General features: G+C 60.3%; 3 non-coding genes across 3 annotated transcripts; all 3 read right to left on the minus strand.

Moving 5' to 3' along the window:
- Positions 1-664: 664 nt before the first annotated feature.
- On the minus strand, positions 665-827 carry LOC134544024 (U1 spliceosomal RNA). Its single transcript, XR_010077458.1, has one exon. It is a non-coding gene; the product is annotated as a U1 spliceosomal RNA (small nuclear RNA).
- Positions 828-7160: 6333 nt separating this feature from the next.
- Positions 7161-7323, minus strand: LOC134543995 (U1 spliceosomal RNA). The gene has a single exon (XR_010077430.1). It is a non-coding gene; the product is annotated as a U1 spliceosomal RNA (small nuclear RNA).
- A 6321-nt stretch (positions 7324-13644) lies between these two features.
- Positions 13645-13816, minus strand: LOC134544028 (U1 spliceosomal RNA). The gene has a single exon (XR_010077461.1). It is a non-coding gene; the product is annotated as a U1 spliceosomal RNA (small nuclear RNA).
- Positions 13817-20240: the final 6424 nt, after the last annotated feature.

The following is a 20240-nucleotide window of genomic DNA, read 5'->3' on the forward strand; positions in this document are numbered from 1 at the left end:
ATCTGCGGCCCGGCACCTTCTGCGCCCCGAGTCGCCCCCGGCAGCCCACAGAAGATTCGCCGCCCAACAAGCAGCTGGACCTCTAGGACGGTATCGTCGGAGGGGCCCCGTTTCGTCAGTGTTGAATAAAGATTGTCACCATTCGCCCTTGTGGCCATGTATTCGTGTTCTATGTTGTGTTTTATTTGTGTTCACCTGTATCCGCTTTTTATATTAAAGATGAATTTTTTGGTGGGTAACTCCCTTCAGTGGGAGTTCCCTTTGTAAAAAAAAAAAAAAAAAAAAAACTAAAGATTTCCGTGGAGGGGAACATTTGATGAGTCTTTAAACAATTTTTTGTTGTGCCCAGTGTTTACACACTGGGCCGGTTACCGTTAAACCACTGGGCCCGGGGGTGAGGCGGGGAGGGGGAAATCTGAAAAATCGAATTGGACAAGTATCGTTCATGGGAATTTTTTTTTTCTTTTTTCAACTATTACCATGCACAATTACGTACCTTCCTTCCGCACTTTCAAGACGGTGGGGTTGTTCGCCAAGGCACCGTAAACTTGAGACCTACGAATGCATTACATACCATACACAGATGAAAAAAAAAAAAAAAAATTACACTTCACTGTACATAATTCTTAACACTACTTCACAACTACTAAGTTGAAATTTTTTCACCGGGACAGCGCGAACGCAGTCCCGACTACCAAAAATTACGCGCCCGTGTTACCCACATTTGGGGTAATCGCAGAGGTCAGCTCAACCGAAGTGCAAGGGAAGAGCCTCACCCTGGGGGAACCCCCTGCTTGATCAGGGTAGCCCCTACGCCAGGTAAGTATGCTGCGCAGTGTTTCGCTTTTCTATTTCACTTGGAGCTCGGACCACCTCATCAACGTGTTTTGAGGTTATGTACTTCTACCTCCGAAACAGCTCTTTCCCCAGACATAACACTCCCGTGCCAGTTCATCACACTACATGACAGTACACACCAACAATGCAAATACAATTTCTTCCTACAACTGCCCGTTTCTACTCGCACCTCGTTTCCTTTGTTTCTGTACCCACGGCGACGGTCGACCGCCGCGTGCATTTGGTTACCCCGTTTGCCGCGTGGCGGCACTTGGTTACACCGTTTGCCGCGTGGCGGCACTCGGGTCGTCGCGTCCGCCTCGGCAAAAAGGCGGGCACCACGGCACAGTCGAGAGGGGAACTTTTTTCCATTAGCAACATACCTAGGGTTTCACGAAATATCGAGTGCCGTGTCCCACGAGGCGATTTTCGGACGATTCGCGGCTTCAGGCTGCACGACCGTACGCTATTTTCACCATTAGTGGTGGTCCGCACATTTTTCCTATATAGTCCGGATTTTCAAAGTTTCAACCGTGCTCTGGTTTCCCTTCAAAGGCATCAAACTGTTCAGGGGAATTTTTTAAAAGCTTTTTGAAGCAAATCTGAGCACTTTTGGCCATTAACTAACTGGTTTCCTTTCAGCAATTTCAGCGAGCCGCCGAGACCTGCTGCTGCTAGTTCCTGAGTCGACCACCAGGAGTGCTCTTGTGTAGATCTAGTTCTTAGATCCTAGATCTTCTTCTTGTGAGTGCTGTGCGCCACCGAGTCGCGGCCTATTGGGGCGGCTGAGGGGGGAGTTTGGAATGGACTCCCTCCCGATGAAGCCAAACCAGGGCGGGGGCGACCTCGGTCAGAGGCCATCGGCCGAGGCCACTTCTTGTGACTCCCGGCAACCAAGTTGTAGCCTATTGGGGAGGCCGAGGGGAGAGTTTGGAATGGACTCTCTCCCGATGACGCCGAACCAGGGCGGGGACGACTTTGGTCCGAGGCCCTCGGCCGAGGCCGGTTCTGGCGATGAGATGACTACTGACAATCGGCCACCCCAGCCACGACAATACTGTGGACCGCATCGCCAGCGCTTGGAGACCATGCAAGTCGGGTCTGGGGAGGCGGGCGCTGCTGGGGTCGGGGGGGTGGCTCCGCCTCCCTCCCCCGCGCCGGCCGGGCTGCGCACCCAGACTGTTTGCATTAAGGTCAGCGAGACGAAACATCTTCACGGCCTGGACGTCTCCACCATCCTCGCTCTGCCTACGACTACCTCTGCTCCAACACCACCAACTGTGACTACTACTACCACCACGGCCTGCATCACTTCACCGATCATGTCTCCTGCGCCTTCTCTTCCGCTGTTGCCGACCGACTCACCGCCTGCCGCCGTTCCTCCTGCTGCGACTGCTACTCCCATGGACACCGGCTTCATCGTTCCCACGAAGACCGTCAAGCGCGCCCACCCCGACCAGCACTCCTCCGACGATGCCGTCCCTACCAGCAACCGCTACGACAGTCTCCTCAGTCTACCGGATACCGACACCGACGACGGCGCTGGGGCTGCCTCCTCGGACCGACCCTTGACTGCCAAGCCCCGCCGCAAGCAGCATGCTAAACGGCACCGGCCCGACACGCAACCTCCTCCTGTGCCCTTCACCACTCTCCCGGGCCCCTCTTCGACGAGTCCCAGCTCATCTCGTGCTCCACCCCGCCCTCCAGCCTCGCAGCCTCGTGCCTCCTCCTCGGCGGCGCCTCGCCCGCCTACCTCCACTCCTCGCACGCCTCGCATGCCTCCGATCGCCTGCCTTCTCACGCCCACAGCCGGCCCCTTCGCCACTGCACAACGTTTTCAGTCTCTCCTCTCCGGTCCTCTCTCTGTCACCTCCGTCAATGACCGCACCTCCTTTTATACCAGCAACCCTCAGGACCACCAGCTCCTATTTGACGAACTCCAACGCCTCGGATATAAACCCTACACCCATCTCCGCCCCGACGAGCGTGCCGATCGAGTTGTGATCAAGAAACTCCCTCTCTCCACGACGGCTGACGAGGTCACCCAGTCCCTGCTCGACCTGCACCTACCTGTGGCATCTGTGGTGGCCATGCGCACCTCTCCTACTTCAACGACCCGGCCTTTCCTGGTCACTACATCCGGTCTGGGTGAGGCAGCCCCCTTCCTGAAGTTGAAGACATTGGGCTGCTGGGTGGTGGCAGTTGAGAAATACCGCGGCTCGGGGCGCGTACCTCAGTGCTACCGCTGCCAGCGGCCTGGACACCCGTCCTCCCGATGCCACCGGGACCTCGCCTGTTTCAAGTGCGCTGGGCCCCACTGGTCTCGGGACTGCACCTCGACTACCCGACGCTGCACGCTCTGTGACGGGGCCCACTTCGCTACTTCCACTGACTGTCGCGTGATTCAGGCTTACCTGCGCCGACACCCTCAACGACTCACTGACGCCACGACGACTGCCGTGGGGACCGGGCCCTCTGTCCCGTCCCTGTCCGATCCCAAGACGTTTCCTGCTCTCTCCACCAATGCTTGGGCACGCCCTCCCCCCGTTGTACCGGTTGTTCCCCCCTCTGCCACCTCGCACCCTCCTCCTTCCGCTCCTTCTTCTGACTCTCGACCGCTTGCCTCCGACTCAGACTGCTCGTCGCTTTCATCCCTCATTCACGACTTCATTTCATTCATCCGACAGTACCTCCCGCTCATCCGGACTGTCCTGACGGCACTCTCCCGAGCCCGCACCTCCACCGAGAAGTTCGAAGTGCTCCTCCAGGCCCTTCTGAATTTCTTCGATGGATCCCGCCCCTCCCCTTAGTGTCCTCATCTGGAACGTCTTTTCCCTCCTCCCTAAGCTCCACGACCTTTTGCACCTGCTCCACGAGCGATCGCCCGACGTCGTGTTCCTTTCTGAGACCTGGCTCTCCCCCTCTGCCCCCGTCCTGGTCCCCGGGTATGCGGTCCACCGTGCCGATCGCGATGGTCGGGGCGGGGGGGTGGCGTTACTCGTCCGCAACACCATTTCACATCATCGCCGTCGCATCCCTTCTTCCCCCGCGGCCGAGGCGGTTGCTGTGCGCTTGCACGGCCTCCCGTACTCCCTGACCTTGGTATCCTTGTACCTCCCCCCTCAGTTCGCCTTTCCCACGGCCGACGTTGTCGCCCTCGGTCGGCTCGACGCCCACGTCGTGCTGGCCGGGGACTTCAACGCCACCCATCCCTTCTGGGGCTGTGCCGCCGCAAACCGGCGGGGCAGCTCCCTCCGGCAACTCCTTCGGCGTACTCCTCTCTCTCTTTATGCCCCTCCGACCCCGACATTTTTTCCGGCCCAGCTCAACCGGCAACCCAGCATCATCGACTTTGCACTGTCCACGCCCCTCCCCATTCTCTCGGATCTCACCACCATCGCCTCCGGCACCTCCGACCACTTGCCTGTTCTTGCCACACTTCACTTTCACCCCCATTCTAACCCCCACCTCCCCCGCTTCGATTTTCCCAAGGCCGACTGGGGCGGTTTTCAGCGTTCCCTCTCCGCTGCCATTGACCTGTCTGTTCCGTTCGATACCCCTGCCCGCCTTGACGCCAACGTTCTCTCGCTGACCGACGCCATTTCCGCGGCCGCCTCTGCCAACATACCTCTGGTTCCCCCCCGTCCCCTTGTCGACCCATTTCCGCCTTACCTCCGGGACGCCTTGTCCTTGCGCAACCGCTTCCGCGTCCTCTGGCAGGCTAGTCGTTCCCTGCTGCACCGGCGGGTGTACCTGGTGCTGCGGGGGCGCTGCCGGCGATTGGTCGCGGAGTGGAGGGCCCGTCTGGAGACTCGGCGTCTCCAATCCCTCTCTGCTTGCTCCGGCTCCCTCTGGTCTCACGTCCGTCGTCTCCGCTCGGTTCCTACCACCATCCCCCCGCTGACCACCCCCACGGGTGTGGCGGAAACGGCCTCGGAGCGATCCGAGGCGGTGGCCGCCTACCTGGCGACCACCTTCGCATCCGCACCCGGCCCTTCCCTGTCCTCCGAGTCTTCGGACGACGAGGACGGGGCCCGCCTCCTGTCTCGCCACGTCACTTTGCCCCCCCTTCCGGCCACCTTCCCCCTGCCGCTCGTCACGCCTTCCGAGGTCCGCACCCTGCTCGCCCGCCTTCGGCCCCGTTCTGCTCCTGGCCACGACTCTCTGCCCTCCCCCGTGCTCCGTGCCCTACCTCGCAAGGCCCTTGTGTTTCTGACCCGTCTTTTCAACGCAATGTTCCTCCTCTGCCACTTCCCCACCCCCTGGAAAACCGCCATCGTCTCACCCATCCCCAAACCTGGCAAGCCCCCGTCTCTCCCTTCATCTTTTCGGCCCATCTCGCTTCTTCCTATTCTGTCCAAGGTCGCGGAACGGGCGATCCACCGCCGTCTCCTCTTTCAAGTCACCACCCTGGACCTTCTACCCCGCCACCAGTTCGGTTTCCGCCCCCGCCACTCGACGACCCACGCCATTGCCCGTGTGGAGCACCTGGTGGTCCAGGGATTCGCCAGGCGGCAACACACGGGCATGGTGCTTCTTGACCTCGCCCGTGCTTTCGATTCCGTTCCGCATGCCCAGCTCCTCCAGCGCCTCTCTGCCACCGACCTCTCATCTCATCTCGTCCGCCTCCTCTGCTCCTTCCTGGAGGGTCGCACCTTCCGGGTTCGGGTGGAGGGGGTCCTCTCCGGCCCCCGCCCCATCTCCGCCGGCGTCCCCCAGGGCGCCATTCTCTCACCGCTACTTTTTACCCTCCACATCTCTGATCTCAAGCCCCCTCCCGGCACCTATCTTGTCCAGTACGCCGATGATACCTGTCTCCTGGCCTCTTCAGTTTCCGAGCGGCTGCTCTGCGACCGTCTCGGCCGCGGCCTCACTTCCCTCAACAATCAGTTCCTCGCGCATGGCATCGGGCTCAATCACTCTAAATCACGATCCATCCTCTTCTCCCGACTTCATCCACACCACGACCACCCGCCAGTCATCTCCGCCGTAGCCATCCCCTGGTCGCCTCGCATCCGTTATCTGGGGGTCACCCTAGACAATACCTTTACTTTTCTGCCGCACCTCGACTCCATCCGCACCAAGTCCCGTGCCGTCATGGCTCAGCTGGCCACCGTACTCAGACCGACATCCGGCACCCCTCTCGACGTTCGTGTGACTGCCTACCGTTCCTTCGTTCTTCCCCACTTCCTCTACGCGTGCCCGGCTTGGGTCCACTCCTCTCTGTACAACCTCCGTCCGATCGCCCGGTCCTACTTTCTCGGTGCCCGCCTCCTGCTCGGTCTCCCTCGCGCCACCTTACGGCAGACCCTCCTGGACCAGACTGGGCTCCCGCACTTACACGAGCTGCTCTGCAAGGTGACTAAGAAGTTCCTCCGCCACTGCCGGCGTTCTGACAACCCCCTGATCCGACTCCTTGCAGAGCCCCTGCCTGACGCCCCTCACCCCCGCCGACCGCTCTTTACCTACGATCATTTGAGACGCCCTGACCCCGATGACGTTGACGCTGGTGCAGTCGCGGCTGGTGGGCCCGGCAGCTGACGACGGTGATCACCACGTCCACGGTTGGCTCTGAGGAATGTTACCAGGCATCATCCCATCAAGATCTCTGCTCTCAGTGAACTACTGCCTACCATCGCCACTGCTCCGGACCGTCTTCATCTGCGGCCCGGCACCTTCTGCGCCCCGAGTCGCCCCCGGCAGCCCACAGAAGATTCGCCGCCCAACAAGCAGCTGGACCTCTAGGACGGTATCGTCGGAGGGGCCCCGTTTCGTCAGTGTTGAATAAAGATTGTCACCATTCGCCCTTGTGGCCATGTATTCGTGTTCTATGTTGTGTTTTATTTGTGTTCACCTGTATCCGCTTTTTATATTAAAGATGAATTTTTTGGTGGGTAACTCCCTTCAGTGGGAGTTCCCTTTGTAAAAAAAAAAAAAAAAAAAAAAACTAAAGATTTCCGTGGAGGGGAACATTTGATGAGTCTTTAAACAATTTTTTGTTGTGCCCAGTGTTTACACACTGGGCCGGTTACCGTTAAACCACTGGGCCCGGGGGTGAGGCGGGGAGGGGGAAATCTGAAAAATCGAATTGGACAAGTATCGTTCATGGGAATTTTTTTTTTCTTTTTTCAACTATTACCATGCACAATTACGTACCTTCCTTCCGCACTTTCAAGACGGTGGGGTTGTTCGCCAAGGCACCGTAAACTTGAGACCTACGAATGCATTACATACCATACACAGATGAAAAAAAAAAAAAAAATTACACTTCACTGTACATAATTCTTAACACTACTTCACAACTACTAAGTTGAAATTTTTTCACCGGGACAGCGCGAACGCAGTCCCGACTACCAAAAATTACGCGCCCGAGTTACCCACATTTGGGGTAATCGCAGAGGTCAGCTCAACCGAAGTGCAAGGGAAGAGCCTCACCCTGGGGGAACCCCCTGCTTGATCAGGGTAGCCCCTACGCCAGGTAAGTATGCTGCGCAGTGTTTCGCTTTTCTATTTCACTTGGAGCTCGGACCACCTCATCAACGTGTTTTGAGGTTATGTACTTCTACCTCCGAAACAGCTCTTTCCCCAGACATAACACTCCCGTGCCAGTTCATCACACTACATGACAGTACACACCAACAATGCAAATACAATTTCTTCCTACAACTGCCCGTTTCTACTCGCACCTCGTTTCCTTTGTTTCTGTACCCACGGCGACGGTCGACCGCCGCGTGCATTTGGTTACCCCGTTTGCCGCGTGGCGGCACTTGGTTACACCGTTTGCCGCGTGGCGGCACTCGGGTCGTCGCGTCCGCCTCGGCAAAAAGGCGGGCACCACGGCACAGTCGAGAGGGGAACTTTTTTCCATTAGCAACATACCTAGGGTTTCACGAAATATCGAGTGCCGTGTCCCACGAGGCGATTTTCGGACGATTCGCGGCTTCAGGCTGCACGACCGTACGCTATTTTCACCATTAGTGGTGGTCCGCACATTTTTCCTATATAGTCCGGATTTTCAAAGTTTCAACCGTGCTCTGGTTTCCCTTCAAACTGCTCTTAGGTGCTACTCTGAGTGGTTTGCAGGGATTTCCTTAGTTAATTCGAGTTTTCCTCGCGTGCTTTTATAATCCGACCAGTCGTTTCTGGTGCGAAGACTTGCTGCTGGGTGCATATCCGGATCTGGTAACTCTCAGCAGCAAGCAACAGGGTCCCCCCCTGGGCATTGCTGGGGGGACTCTGCAGAAATAAATTCAACCCTCGGGTTCCACTAATTATTATTTTATTTTTATTTACAAGTTCTACTCAGCATCACTCCTATTATATTCACTCCATCTTCTTCCACTTTTAACTGACTGCTGACTGCTGCTGCTGCTTCCTGGGGCTGTCACCAGGTGGCCGAGAAGAGTAGTTCCTCCCAGGTGTGGCTCTTGGCCTGCCGACTTGATTGTTTCTCGTCGGCATGGCCGAGGGGGGGTCCGGGGAGGACCCGCCCCTGGGGGACTCCGACTTTGAGGGCCGACTCCAACCGCCATTGAGGGACTACACCAGGCCTCCTGGTGGCCACCGAGACCGGACGGGTGCCTCGGGCGATGCTGGAGCAGAGGGATGCTCGCCGCCCCCCACCCCCAGCCAGACCGGGATCCGCACCCAGGAGCGCTGCACGAAGGTGTCGGAGTCCAAGCATCACCAGATGGTGCCACCTGGCTTCTGCTCCGACACCCCCTTCACCCCGGACGTCACCATGGCAGCAACCCTCACCACCACGACCACCACCATGACGACCACGACAGTTTGCACTTTCACCCCCTCTGCTTCTCACCCCATCTCCTCACCATTCTCAGCGCCTTCCCCCTCACTGCCACTCATCCCTGTCGAGCCTGCGGCCCCCCGGGACGTGCCGATGGACACCGGCTTCAGCCTCCCCCGCCGGACGGTGAAGCGGCCGAGGATGGGGCGCGCCGAGGACCGCACCTCCATCTCCAACCGGTTTGGCGCCCTCGAGCTCGACTCCGCCGGCGAGGAGGGCACCTCGTCCCGGGACTCGTCACCTGCACCATCCACGTCATCCCGCATCTCACACCTCACCCGCCGCACCACCCCCCGACCGACTACGACCGCCGCGACTCAGCCATCGACCTCCGCTGCTCGTCAGCCGTCGCCTCGACCATCCACCTCCGCATCTGCACCTGGACCCCGCACCCGGCCTCCCACCCAACCTGCTGCCGCCCCCGCATCTGCCTCCGCCGCCGCCACCGTCAAGCCTACCCGCATGCCGCCCATCGGCTGCCGCCTCCCCATCACCACCAGCCCCTTCACCCTGGCCCAATCGTTTCAGTCGCTCCTTTCTGGCAAGCTATCCATCACCTCCGTCGACGGCCGCACCTCCTTTTACACCTCTAACGCCGCTGATCACACCTTCCTATACAACCACCTCACCCAGCTCGGCCATCAGCCTTTCACGCACCTGCGACAGGACGAGAAGGGGGACCGACTCGTCCTGAAGCGTCTCCCACTCACCACTACCCCCGAGGAGGTGCACGCCGCCCTCCTCGACCTGGACCTACCCGTTGCTTCCGTCACTCCGCTCCGCGTCACCGACACCGCCACGACCCGTCCGTTCCTGGTTAATACTCACCACCTGGGGGAGGCAGCTCCCTTCCTGGCTCTACGCTCCCTGGGCTGCTGGGTGGTCTCCGTCGAACGCTATCGTGGCAGCGGGCGGGTCCCGCAGTGTTACCGGTGCCAGCAGGCCGGCCACCCATCCACACGCTGCGAGAGGCCGGTGGCCTGTTTCAAGTGTGCCGGGCCCCACCGGTCCCGCGAGTGCACATCGACGACTCCGAAGTGCGTCAATTGCGGCGAGGCGCACTTCGCGACTTCCATGGACTGCCGGGTGAACCAGGCCTACCTCAGACGCCACCCCCCCCGACAACAGCCTGAGGCCACCCCGGCACCGCGTCCGCGACCGCCAAACTTGACCGACGCTCGTGCCTTTCCCGCCGTCACCTCCAACGCCTGGACTCGGCGCGGTTCCGCCGCCGCCACCCTGTTCCCCTCCCGCGACGGGCCATCTCCATCTGCACCTCAGGACCCCTCATCTCACCGACCGGACGCTGACGACACTTCTTTCACCACGATCATACGTGACCTCATCCAGCTGTTTCGGCAGTACTTTCCCTTCATTCGCCGCACCCTGACCGCCCTGTCCCATGCCAAGTCCCCTTCGGAGAGATTCGAGGTGCTCCTCCAAGCGCTTCTGGGTCTCTTCGATGGATCCCCCGCCGCCCCTTAAGCTCCTAGTCTGGAACGCCTTTTCTTTGCTCCCTAAGCTTCTCGACTTCCTTCACCTCGTCGACGAGCACTCACCCGATGTCGTGTTCCTATCAGAGACCTGGCTGACCCCCGCTGTACCCCTCCGCGTCCCGGGATATGCCGTCCACCGCTCCGACCGTGATGGTCGGGGGGGTGGGGTGGCACTCCTGGTGCGCGACACCTTCACCCATCACCGCCGACACATTCCACCTTCACCCGCGACTGAGGCTGTGGCCGTGCGCCTGTTCGGACAGCCCTACTCCCTGACTCTAGTCTCCGTGTATCTCCCACCCCAATTTGCCTTCCCCTCTGCCGCCGTTGTCGCCCTCGGTCGGCTCGATGCCCATGTCGTGCTGGCCGGGGACTTCAACGCCACCCATCCCTACTGGGGCTGCGTCGCGGCCAACCGCCGAGGCAGCTCCCTCCGTCAGCTCCTCCGGCGTACTAACCTCTCCATCTGCGCCCCCGCCACCCCCACATTCTTCCCCGCTCAGCACCACCGTCATCCCAGTATCATCGACCTCGCCCTCACCACACCGCTCCCCATCATCTCTGGTCTCACCACGCTCACCGCCGGGGCCTCGGATCACCTGCCCGTCCTCGGCTCCCTTCACTTCTACCCTCATTCCAACCCGCACCTTCCCCGCTTCGACTTCCGCAACGCCGACTGGAATGGGTTCCAGACCACCCTCTCATCATCACTCGACCTCACCCTCCCCTTCGACACCCCCGACCGTCTCGACGCCAACGTCGTGTCATTCACCCGGGCCGTCTCTGCGGCCGCCTCCGCTCACATTCCGCTGGCCACTCCAAGTACCCGCATCACCCCCTTCCCGCCTTACCTGCGTGACGCCGTGGTCCTGCGCGACCGCTTCCGCGGCCTGTGGCAGGCCAACCGGTCCCCGTTGACACGGATGGTGTTCCTCCTGCTGCGGGGCCGGTGCCGCCGGATGGTCGCGGCGTGGAAGGCGCATTTGGAGACCCGGCGTCTCGGCTCCCTCGCCTCTGCATCCGGCTCTCTGTGGACCTACGTCCGGCGCCTCCGATCGGTCCCCACCACTATTCCCCCACTCACCCACCCGGCCGGGGTGGCGGAGACTGCCCCTGAGCGATCGGAGGCGGTCGCTGCCTACCTCGCGACCACGTTTGCCTCCGCTGACCCCCCCACCCTCTCCTCCGAGTCTTCGGACGACGGGGACACACCCCCCCCCCTCGCACATCACGTCACTCTGCCCGTTCTTCCGGACTCTCTGCCATTCCCTCTCGCCACGCCATCGGAGGTGCGCACACTCCTCCTCCGTCTCAAGCCCCCTTCTGCCCCCGGTTCCGACTCTCTGCCTGCACCCGTCCTCCGTGCTCTTCCTCGGAAGGCGACGGTCTTCCTTACCCGCATCATCAACGCGATGTTCCTTCTCTGTCATTTCCCCACCCCTTGGAAAGTGGCCATTGTCTCACCCATACCCAAACCCGGGAAGCCCCCTTCCCTACCATCTTCGTACCGCCCCATTTCTCTTCTACCCATCATCTCTAAGGTCGCAGAGCGGACCATTCTCACACGCCTTCTCCTTCACGTCAACCTCTTGCATCTTCTCCCCCATCACCAGTTCGGTTTCCGCAAACGTCACTCCACCTCCCACGCCATCGCCCGTGTGGAGGTGCTGGCTGTCCAAGGTTTCGCACGGCGCCAACACACGGGCATGGTGCTTCTGGACCTTGCCCGGGCATTTGATTCCGTGCCCCATTCACAACTCATTCACCGTCTCTCCGCCACCGACCTTCCACCTCATCTCATACGCCTCATCTGCTCGTTCCTGGGGGGTCGTACCTTCCGGGTTCGGGTGGAGGGCGAACTCTCCGACCCCCGTCACATCATGGCCGGCGTCCCCCAGGGCGCCATCCTTTCACCCCTTCTCTTCACCCTTCACATCGCCGACCTGCAACCACCACCTGGCACTCACCTGGTTCAGTACGCCGATGACACTTGCCTCCTCGCTTCCTCCGTCTCCGAGCGGATGCTCGGCGACCGCCTGAGCCGCGGGCTCACATCACTCTCTACTCAGTTCCTCGCGCACGGCATCGGGCTGAACTGCTCGAAGACCCAATCCATTCTCTTCTCACGCATCCACCCACGCCAGGACCACCCCCCACGAGTTTCCAGCACTGCCATCCCCTGGTCACCCGAGGTCCGCTATCTGGGGGTGACCCTGGACAGTACCTTCACTTTCATCCCGCACCTTGCTTCCATGAAGACTCAATCCAGGGCGGTCTTGGCGCAGCTGGCACCGATACTGCGACCCTCATCTGGCACCCCCCTCCCGGTTCGCATCACCGCATTTCATTCCTACGTCATCCCACGCTTCACCTACGCATCCCCCGTGTGGGTTCATTCATCCCGTTTAAACCTTCGCCCCATTACCCGCACCTACTTCCTGGGGATTCGTCTCCTTCTCGGACTCCCCCGCGCCACCTCCAGGCTGACTCTCCTGGCAGACTCCGGCCTGCCCCACCTTCACCCTCTCCTTCGCTCCATGACAACTTACTTCCTACGCCGATGCCGACGCAGCGACAACCCCCTCATCCTTCAACTTGCGGAGCCGCTGCCTCCTGCACCCCACCCACGACGACCGCTCTTTTCGACTGACCACTTACGCGACGACTCCGACGACGACGCTGACGACGTCCCGGCGGCCGGTGGGCCCGGTAGATGACGACGTAGACCTCCACGTCCACCGGTAGCCTCCGCGGACCCGCCACCATAGTTCACCATCTACATCGCCACTCCGTCTTCTTCCCATCGTCATCAGCATCGCCGTTTTCTCCGCGCGGCCTCCATCAGCTGCGCGGCTCCTGGATCAGCATCTCTTCACCCCCAGCAGTCCCTCACCCCCCCTCCACCCAACAAGTAGCCGGGACCTTCAAGAACCTCCGTGTTGGCGGGGTCCAGCATCGTCATGTTCTTCATCTTTGTGTTTATGTTCTGTACAGTGTTCTTGTCAACTGCCTTGTATGTATCTTTATGTATTAAATGATGTTTTTGTGTGTGGGCCCCTAGGGGCCCCACTTAAAAAAAAAAAAAAAAAAAAAAAAAAAAAAAAAAAAAAAAAAAAAAAAAAAAAAAACTAAAGATTTCCGTGGAGGGGAACATTTGATGAGTCTTTAAACAATTTTTTGTTGTGCCCAGTGTTTACACACTGGGCCGGTTACCGTTAAACCACTGGGCCCGGGGGTGAGGCGGGGAGGGGGAAATCTGAAAAATCGAATTGGACAAGTATCGTTCATGGGAATTTTTTTTTTCTTTTTTCAACTATTACCATGCACAATTACGTACCTTCCTTCCGCACTTTCAAGACGGTGGGGTTGTTCGCCAAGGCACCGTAAACTTGAGACCTACGAATGCATTACATACCATACACAGATGAAAAAAAAAAAAAAAATTACACTTCACTGTACATAATTCTTAACACTACTTCACAACTACTAAGTTGAAATTTTTTCACCGGGACAGCGCGAACGCAGTCCCGACTACCAAAAATTACGCGCCCGAGTTACCCACATTTGGGGTAATCGCAGAGGTCAGCTCAACCGAAGTGCAAGGGAAGAGCCTCACCCTGGGGGATTTTTTTTTTTTTTTTTTTTTTTTGGTGTTTTGTGTGTGCATGTTCAGTGAGGATTGTTAGGGGTTATTTCTAATTGGGTGAGCTATGCCCGCGTGAAGCGCTACTAGCTCGGGATGTCTCGAATAATTTATTTACTGGGATTCCTAACTATGTCGGGAGACTCTTAGTCCCGACTTCTAACTTACCATTTAGAATACGGAGACTCTTTTGATTTGCCAAATAGAGTTTGCTCCGGGGGTTCATTAGTGCTTAAGGGAGGGCGCAAGTGGGAAACGGGAGAGCCCCGAGAAAAACCCACAATTTATTGGGAGAGAAAGTGACCAATTTGGGACTTTGCATTCGGCCTAGTGCCATTTATGGGTTGCATTGAAGATGCAGGGAGGACTGGGTGGCCTCATTATGGCACATTCCCTTTATGGCTGCCTCATTTTGGCATTTTCCATGTATATTTTTACTCCGGGGACAGGAGCTGCTGCAGGTGGTGTGGCAGCTGGCAGCAGGCGGCAGCACCGTCGCTGCGGCCGGGCGCCCGCGCTCAAGCAGGTGGCGCGTCAGGCGGCGAGGCCGCGAAGCTCTTGGAGCCCGCGCGGCCATCGCTGTGTTTCTCTGCATGAAGAGGGGGGGGCCGGCGGGCCGCGCCCGCAGGGCCAGGTGGCCCTCGGCGCGTTCCTCGCCAGCTCCAGACTTTCGAGGGGGGGGGGGAGGGGAGGGTTGGCGGGCCACGATTACAGCGCCCTTGCGGGGCCGTCTCGTGTCACGCAGGCATCTGTACAGCGAAGGGGGCAGCGGGAGTGCTGTACAGACGGGGAGGTCGATGATAGGGAAGGGGGGGGTCGGCGGGCCACGTCACAGCTCCGGAGAGCGGCCACGTGTCCCGCCTGTCGCCTTCAGAACGACGGGTGCGGGGGCGGGGGGGGTTTCCGCTGCTCACGGCGCTGGCGGCGAGGGCCCGGAGATTTTACACACCGGGCCGCTTACCGTTAAACCGATTGGCGCGGGGGGTGAGGCGGGGAGGGGGGGAACGAAAAATTCGCGCACACGAGTTCGCATTGATTTCGGGGCACTCGCGGCACTGAAAGTGATAAGGCATGATTAAGGGGGGTGGTGTGGGGTGGGGGGGGGGGAGTCCACACGCACGCACGATGAAGCACGGAGCACTTTCGCCGGGGCCCTCCTTTACACACCCGGCCGGTTACCATTAAACCGATGGGCGCGGGGGTGAGGCGGAGGGGGGGGGGGTCGCTAGCTACGGTGCTCGGAGTGAGTGCTGGGGCTGGTGTCACGTAGTTTGGTGGCGCGTATCCCTAACCATTGACACGCAACTATCACCTGGGCCGGCGAGGGCGGTCCTGCAGGTGATAGGTCGTGAAGGGGGGCACTCGACAGTTTAATATAGGTTCTCCCAGGGCACGCACAAGGGGGTTGCGGTGTCCGGGGAGGGAGCGTGTGAATCTGGCCACCTGGTGGGCCACGATGTCGGCGAAGGAGGCGATCCCTGCGTCACGGGTTAGGACATGGCGGGGGGTGTTACGGGTCCGGCCCAGCACTAGACGAAGGGCGCGGTGGTACAGGGAAAACACAGGCCTGAAGTGGGTCCTCTTCGTGTGGCACCAGGTGGGGGCTGCGTATGTCATTATGGAGAAAACGTACATACGCAGGAGGAGCAGCCTGGTGACACTGTCGAGGGGGGAGGTGGGTTTGAGCACTGTCGCCAGGGCGAAAAGTACAGCCCTGGCTTTGCCGCACACGCGCACCAGCTGTCCCGAGTAGGAGAGCCGAGAGTCGAGCATGACCCCCAGGTACACTATCTCCGGCAGCCACGGGACCTCGCAGCCGTCCAGGAGGAGGCTGGCCGGGTACTCCTCTCTCTTCCTGCTGCAGAGGAGTGCCTGTGTTTTCCCTGTGTTGATTGCAATCCCTTTGGCGGTGAAGAAGGCCTTCACTCGTAGAAAAGCCGCCCTGAGCTTGTGGCACAGTTCGGGCTCAGTGGGGGCGGTGCAGAGTATTGCTGTATCATCTGCATACAGCGATAACTTCGCGCCAGGGGGCGACGGGATGTTCCTGATGAACAGGGTGAAGAGCAGGGGGCTCAGGATCGACCCCTGGGGGACCCCCGCGCGGATCGTCCTGGAGGCTGACAACGAGTCCTCCACCTGCAGGCGAAATGTTCGGCCCACAAGGAAGGACCGGAGCACTCGCAGGAGGGTGGTGGGGACCTCCATGGCCATCAGTTCTGTTACCAGGAGGTCGTGCCGCACCGAGTCGAAGGCCCGCGCCAGGTCGATCAGAACCAGCCCCCCTACTCGCTTCTTCGCGAAGCCCTGTTCAAGCACCCTGGTCGCCCTGGCGATGGCGTGGACGGTGGAGTGCTTGGGCCGGAACCCGAATTGATGATGGGGAAGGAGCTGCCTCTTGTCGGCATGGAGGTACAGCCGCCTGTAGAGCAGCTTCTCGCACACCTTGGAGAGGCAGCTGAGGAGAGTGATGGGCCTGTATGAGGAGGGGAGGTCGGGGGGTTTGCCGGGTTTCGGAACCGGGATGATGGTGGCCTGCTTCCAGCAGGTCGGGAAGTGGCCGAGCAGAAATATGGCGTTGAACACTCTGGTGAGCAGGACAACGGCTTTGAAGGGGAGGTTGGAGAGGACTATGTTAGGTATTTTGTCCGGCCCTGAAGCGGTCTTCAGTTTCAGGGACCGGAGAATTTTCCCTAGCTCCCTAGGGGTGACCAGGGGAACGTCGGGGCGTGGAGGGGGGGGAGGGAGGACCACCTTCGACGCCGCGAACCTCTGTTCCTCGTCACTGCCGCTCGAGTCTGAGAGGTCCGCACATCCTCTTCGCGGAGTGTAGGACTCGTGGATGACTGTGGCCAGCGCCTCTGCCCTCTCCTCGGCCGTGTGCCGGAGCACTCCGCCGGACTGCAGGGGGGGAATGACAGTGGGCTTGTCCCTGAGGCGCCGCACGCACGTCCAGACCTGGTCCCTGTTGTGCGTGACGGCCCTGAGCCTCGCTATGTCTTGACTCGCCTGCCACTCCCTGAACTTGCGCCTGCAGGTCCGGCGCAGCACACGATAGAGGGCGTCATATATCGGGAGGCGAGTGGTCTGCCAGCGACGCCTGGCCCGGTTCCTGACGCTGAACAGGGCTGCCAACCGCCTTGGGAGGCGCGCCCGCTCCGCGCGCGGCCTTTTGAGGGGGATGGCCGCCTCACTGGCCTCCTTGACAAGCGCGGACAGCGCGGCGACCGCCCTGTCGAGGTCATCGGGGGTGGGGAACCGGGCCGCTAGGTCGACGCCGTCATTTATGACCTCCCGAAAGAGGCGCCAGTCAGCCCTGGAGAAGTCCTGTCGCGGCCTACACTCCTGGGGGACGGGATAGCACTCGAGCTCGGCAGTGACGGGGTAGTGGTCTGAGGTGCCCATGTCGTGCACCTCGACATTGTGCACAGACAAGGCCTGGGTGCCGATGAAAAAGTCCAGGACTTGCGGCAGGCGGTTGCGGGCATCTGGGTAGTAGGTGGGGGACAGGGGGTGGTAGACACTCAGGCCGTTGGTCGCGGTGTAGCGGCGGAGCTGCGGGCCGCGCCTGTTGGAGGTGGGGCAGGCCCACTGGGGGTGGGCCGCGTTGTAGTCACCGCCCAGCAGGAGCCTGTTGTCAAGGGCCCTGAGTGCCTCCAGGTCTTGGAGGGGAAGGAGTCTGTCTGGCACAATATATGCGCAGACAAGAGTGGTTGGGTTGAGTTCGCCCGCCAGAGTGATGGCCACAGCCTCTGTCAGGTCCAGGGGGGGGAGAGCACAGGACTGGTGACGCAAGTCCGCGCGGACCAACAGCGCCACCCCGCCCCCTGGCCTGCCAGGGCGGTCGCGCCTGTGTGTTCTGAAGCCTGGAATGTTGAGGGGGAGGTGGGGGGTGAGCCATGTTTCCGTGAGGAAGAGCACGTCAATGGATAGCGAGGTGAGGAGGTGGAGGACCTCGTCTTCCTTGTGACGCAGGGATCGGCAGTTCCAGGTGGCGAGCTTAAGGCGTGTGGCCATCAAAAACGGCGCACACTGCCTCGAACAAAATTTCCATTTTTTGCATGGAGTTAGTGGCCCTCCTCAATCTCTCGCAGGTGGCGCGGATGAGCGGCAAATAGTCTCGCACAAGCCCAAACATCTCCCGCACCTCCGCGAGGAGGGAGAGGGGCGATTCGTCACTGTTCCCCGCAGCTGGGCCTCCAGCTAGCTGGGGGGAGGGGCGGGCCGCGGGTTGCAGGCGGCTCGCGTAGCTATGGAGCAGGGGGGGCGGCGGGGGGGGCGGGGACGCTTCCGGCAGCTGCCTGCCGGGCCTGCGTCTGGCCCGCCGCGGCGGTGCCAGCTTGCCGCGGCGTTGCCAAGCCTCGGCCGCCGCGCTGCCGCGCACCCAGGTCCGGGAAGACTGCGCCTGCTCTGTCGAATTCTCGGGCCGCCCGCGGGCCAGAACTGCGTGCCTGCAGTTGCCAGGCTTCATACGCCACTCGCCTGGGGCATCCCGTACTTCCACCCAGGTGGGGGCCCTTGCAGTTGGGACAGGTTGGGGGGACCGACCTGTCAACTGGGCAGTCTCGTGACCAGTGGCCACCCGAACACTTAAAGCACACAGGGGACCTGTGGCAGTCCCCTGTGTTGTGATTGTATTCCTGGCACCTGCGACATTGCTGGGGGCCACGGGGCTTGTGTCTCGACACGTTGACGGCGTACATGCCCAGGTACCTTAATTTCAGCAGGTCCCCCGTCCTGCTGTTCCCCTCCAAGGTTACATGGAAGTGGCGAAACTTCCTGGGCTCGTCTCCGCGGCGTTCTATTTGGCGCACCTGGCGGACCTCGAACCCGAGCTGCTCCAGGTCGGCTCTAATCTCTTCCACCGGCATGTCTGCCGGTAGGTTGGATATTACCACATTCCCGTTTTTGGTGCCAGGGAATGGGCGGGTGAAAGGTTCGGCCTTGACCGAGATCAGGTGTTCCAGGAGCCTTTCGTGTTGGGCCCGCGAAGTGGGGAAAAAGGTCGTCTGCCGCCCCGAGAGCTTCACTTGGAAGTCCCCCAGGTGGGCACGCATTTCGCGCAGGCGAGTGGCGGGGATGTCAGCCTGGCAGTAAATGGGCGGTATGCGCGGGCCGCGGGCGCCTTGTTGCGCGGGCGGTGCCGAGTCAGGGACAGTGGACTGTCGCGGGGCCTTCTGACGTGTAGATTGGTCAGAATTGTCCGCGGCGGGCTTCGTCGTGCGCTTGCGCTTGCGGCTCTTCACAGTCTCAAAGTCTGTGTCTGTCTCACACATAGAGTCTGTGTCCCCCAGGTTCGACAGGGAGTCGAACCTGTTGGACAGAGGGACAGTGGGCGAGACGAGGCTCCTTGCATCATCAGCCATTTCGATGGGTCGTGATACGCGCGCCGATGTGCTGGCCTGCGACGATTGGCCGTACAGTGTTATTTGCCCCACAGTTTTTGTTGGGGTGTGGGGCTGGCCTGACAGTGGTGCAGGGGGCGGCATCTGCACGTCAGAAGCAGACGAAGAGGCATGAGCGGGGGCTAGGGCGGGCGCGGGGCCAGGTTGGGTACCGAGTCCCAAAGCCGCGCGCTGTTGCGCCGCAGACATGGCCTTAAAACTTTCCAGCCGCTGTGAGGCCTGGATAGCATGACGGTCCATGTAAGTTTTTAAGTCTGGTTTCCCAGTAGATCGCGTTTGGTGAGGCGGGGAGATCGGCAGGGGCAGTCGGGAGCCCTTAGAGGGCGTCTTCGGGCGAGCTGACGACATTTTACCGGACTGCACTTTTAATTGTTCGCGGCACACAATGTCAGAGGAACACTCATATTTAGAAACGGGAACGGTGCGGTTCACTTCCAGAACGGCGACACGGGACTCACTTTCCAGTTTACACAGTCCAGTGGTTCCCGTTAAACCACTGGGCGCGGGGGTGAGGCGAGGCGGGGGAGAATCGCCGCGCGCGAGAGACTTACACACGCCACCGGTTACCGTTAAACCGATGGACGCGGGGGTGAAGCGGGGCGGGGGGGAATCGCCGCGCGCGAGAGTTTTACACACTCCCTCGGTTCCCGTTAAACCGATGGGCCCGGGGGTGAAGCGGGGAGGGGGCGCATCGCGCGACCGGAGCGCAGCTCTGTCGGCCAGAGCTGGAACTACTAGGAGTTGGTCCACGAGTCTTACACAGTTCCGCGGTTACCGATAATCCACTAGGCGCGGGGGTGAAGCGGAGGGGGGGAGGAAGTAGTTCCGTCTCCCAGCACTGCGCGCAGCACTGGGGAGGATCAATACTTACGCTCGTCGCTGCCGTCTGCTTCACGAGTCTACCAACTGAATCTAAAGGGCATAAATGCACCGAAAAATTATAACTGGAAAAATAACTGGGGGAGCCGCCTGCTAAATCAGGGTAGCCCCTACGCCAGGTAAGTATGCTGCGCAGTGTTTCGCTTTTCTATTTCACTTGGAGCTCGGACCACCTC

Source organism: Bacillus rossius, unplaced genomic scaffold (genome assembly GCF_032445375.1).
Source record: "Bacillus rossius redtenbacheri isolate Brsri unplaced genomic scaffold, Brsri_v3 Brsri_v3_scf27, whole genome shotgun sequence".
NCBI classification, from domain to species: domain Eukaryota; kingdom Metazoa; phylum Arthropoda; class Insecta; order Phasmatodea; family Bacillidae; genus Bacillus; species Bacillus rossius.